This window comes from Coenobita brevimanus, chromosome 51 (genome assembly GCF_032717465.1).
Source record: "Coenobita brevimanus isolate Jiangsu-jjx chromosome 51, ASM3271746v2, whole genome shotgun sequence".
In the NCBI taxonomy this organism is placed as follows: domain Eukaryota; kingdom Metazoa; phylum Arthropoda; class Malacostraca; order Decapoda; family Coenobitidae; genus Coenobita; species Coenobita brevimanus.
In genome coordinates, this window is record NC_137004.1 from 19,333,226 (window position 1) to 19,337,204 (window position 3,979).

The 3,979-nt window shown below is 39.2% G+C and overlaps 1 pseudogene; it reads left to right on the forward strand.

The window, feature by feature from the left end:
• Positions 1-3,265: 3,265 nt before the first annotated feature.
• On the forward strand, positions 3,266-3,384 carry LOC145400326 (5S ribosomal RNA; annotated as a pseudogene).
• Positions 3,385-3,979: the final 595 nt, after the last annotated feature.

Below are 3,979 nucleotides of genomic sequence, written 5' to 3' on the forward strand. Positions count from 1 at the left end.
GGAATTAACATTAGAGCCTAGAACACTGGTCAGCATAAGGGATTGGCAAGCACCTGTATCACGATATATTTGAACTGATTTCCTGTCATTACTGTCCAGAGGACTGACAAAACCATCAGACAGGAAATTAGCACATGAACTCTTGAGAGTGTCACCCACGTTACTGCTCAAAAGAGGAGCTCCATCATGAGTATTTTAAGTTACCCCTCAAAGCAGGTTCAGTTAACTCAGTTAAAGAATTCTGGGAACTCTCAAGGGTGGACACTAGACCAATTGACTGAATATTTAAAGACTCCTTTTTGTTCACATCACGCTGTCTCCTGAAACATCTCTCCGTAGTATGACCAAGCTTACTACAATAAGTACATTTACTTTTCTGAAATCTAGAGGTGAAGCTGGTATTTACTTCCTGAGAAACATCATCTTTATTCTCTTTCCTGTTACCTGTACTCTGAGTAGAGGCAACGTACTTACTCTCAGCTTTCCCTTTTTCTTTAGAATATCTCTTGTGAGTGAGAACATATTCATCAGCTAAAACTGCAGCATCAGACAAATTATCTATTCTTTTCTCATCAAGATATAGGCTTACATCTTTATGAATACACCTTTTGAAGTCCTCCAGCAAAATCATCTGCTTAAATTTGTCAAAATCAGAATCCACATTCTTAGAATTTAACCACTGCTCTAACAGATCTTCTTTGATTTTTGCATACTCAACATGGGATTGCTTATCTTGCGTATAAGTTGTCCTAAATTTTACTCTATAAGCTTCAGGAACAAGCTCATAGGCCTTAAGAATCAAGCTCTTAACTACATCATAATTATCAGATTGATCCTGAGGCAAAGATGCATAAGTTACTTGAGCTTTACCGGTGGGAACAGTTTGAAGGAGTACTGGCCAATACTTTTTTGGCCAATTAAAACCTGTAGCTACCCTCTCAAACAACTGAAAATACTTTGTTAAATCAGATTCATTAAAAGGAGGGACAAGTTTAACATTTTTAGCCACATCAAAATCATCAGAGCTAGATGATCCAGTTCCACCTTGTTTCATGCGATACTCATGGTCTGCCTGAATCCTGGCAAGTTCAACTTGTGCCTGAGCCTGTATCTGTGCCTCCTTAACGCGAGCCTCCTGCAGGGCTAGCTGTAACTTAGCTAATTCAATCTGCGTTTGCTCATTTGGAGGAGTTACATTAAACAAGCTTTCATTAATCATGTCAACAATTTGATCTTTAGAATGATGAGAGCGAACAGCAATTCCCAATTGTTGAGCAACAAGCTTAAGTTCATTCTTTGTTCTGTTTTCTATATCACACACTGTTTGCACATTTGACAAAAAATCTTTGGCTTCATCAAGTGTAGTAATAGTAGACATCATGAATAAGTAACAGTCACAAAATATCAAGCAATATCCTTATGATAATATCCTGAATATCCTGATGTGAGGTCGCCAAATTTATGTTACGGAACAGAGAAAGATAACGTACACTTTAAGTGAGAATGCTAAGAGTCACTACTGTCCCGTAAAGTTCCAGGTTCAAAACAAAAGAGTTAGGTAAAATTACAAGTTAAAGTTTAATGCACAAACTAACAACAAAACATTCAGAACTCATAAGGATAATGTAATGGCAAATAAACAGGTTAAATATATGGTTAACTGCAATAGCCTCTATTAACACGAAATTAGCAAGAGTAAATTTATCTAAGTCAGCCCTGATAAAATGAGATACCAGATAATACTCAGTGAATGCCAGATAAATTATTACAGATACAAACTATTATCAAAAATGACTGACATAACCCAACATTAATCAAAAACCTCACTAGGCCTAAGAATTATACTTATGCTTCACAGTACAAGAAAAAATGCAATAACAGTTATACTCAAATTACACACAGCTGCTAGATGTTTGGAGATTTCTTGAGCACTTACAATAATAATAACTGTACAGGGGAGGACAGAGATGTGAACAAAATGAGGAGCAGATCTAAGTGGCCATGATGCAGAGACTGAGCTCATTATAAAGGGGCCAGCAGAGCTTGATACAACTTGTAAGAAGGACGCGCAAATGAAGCCATGGGGACAAAGAGATGAAAATCCCGCACTGAAACAACAGAAATGACGACTTACTCTACTATAACGGTAGAAGGGGGGAACTGTGGCAGAACACGCTCGTGATCAAACATGCAGCATACTGTGCGTTAAAATTACACAAAGGATGATGAAATCATAGGCTATGTAATAATATATATATATATATATATATATATATATATATATATATATATATATATATATATATCATCATCATCATATCAGCCGTTGAGGTCCACTGCAGGACCGGCCTATCCCTACCGAAGCAGGGACAATACAGCCAATGTATCTCTACCCAGTGGCTTAGGCTGTCTGGTAGAGACTATGTAGGATGAGAAGTGCTTGTGAGTGTAATTGTAATGTTGGAGTGGCTTTGGATGTGTGTGTAGTCTGTGAACGCAGTGTAATCGGCCGGTCTTAAGCCGATTGGGTGCAAACATACTAGTATGCGACAATGGTTCAACCATAGCACCCCTTATGTCCGCCAAAGCGGTCATTGGCTCGGTGAACGCTTCCCAAATTTTTACAACTCTGGTGGAAGGCGAACCTGCATCCACCAGCGTGCGAGACGCACATTCTACCACTGTACCACAGAGGCTCCATATATATATATATATATATATATATATATATATATATATATATATATATATATATATATATATATATATATATATATATAGAGAGAGAGAGAGAGAGAGAGAGAGATACATACATATATGGAACCTTTGTGGTACAGTGGTAAAGTGTGCTTTTTCTTTAACTGAAGAACGAGGGTTTGTGCCCCGCCAGGGTAATAAACTTTGGGAGCATTCTTCTGGCCACGTACTGCATTGGCGGACATCAGGGATGCTGTGGTTGAACCAGTGTCGCATACTATAAAGTATGTTTGCACCCAGTCATCATGCGCAGGCCAATTACACTTGGTTCAAAGACTACACACACATCCAAAGCCACTCCAACACTATAATTACACTTACAAGCACTTCTCACCCTACATACAATCTCTACCAGACAGCCTAAGCCACTTGGTAGAGATACATTGGCTGTATCATTCCCACTTCGGTTGAGATAGGCCAGTCCTGCAGTGGACACTCAGACGGCTGATGAGATGAGATTATATATATATATATATATATATATATATATATATATATATATATATATATATATGGCCATACGATGTTGAGTACACCTCTTCCCGTCCGATCAGGGAAGTTAAGCAACGTTGGGTCTGGTTAGTACTTGGATGGGTGACCGCCTGGGAACACCAGATGCTGTTGGCATCCCCACGTGTCAAGTGGGGTTGGTGGAGGATTAGTGCCCCTCCCCGTAAAACTATTAACTCTAAGCCCTTGGCCACCCCGTCTGGGATACATGGCGTCTGGCAATGAATGAATATATATATATATATATATATATATATATATATATATATATGGGCAGGATCTCAATGCTACCTGGCGCGTCCCTGGGTGGCGGATAGGGGAAGGCCTTGTAGATATACGAGGTGCCGTCTGAGACGGCACGAATTGTGGGACCCCCTATAGATATATAGGGTTCCACCGAATATAACGAACAAGGTGGCACAAAAAATTACATCTCACCAGAAACTATGTGGCAGGAAGATGAGATTATTTGCCACAATCCTCCCAACCAAACAAGAGTTCTATTGCACACGATTTGATGGGTGTTCCTGTTGGATCATCGTCTACTAAAGGTCCAACCACACTGCCTCCTGTGCTTACAGGCAGTGTGCCACCGAAAGTGAGTAGGCATTGTGTTGGAAAATTAGACTCTTCGATATTAAACAAACTGAAATCCATGAAGATCTATGCATACAATGTAAGAAGCCTCGCAGAAGATTATAAACTTGATAAT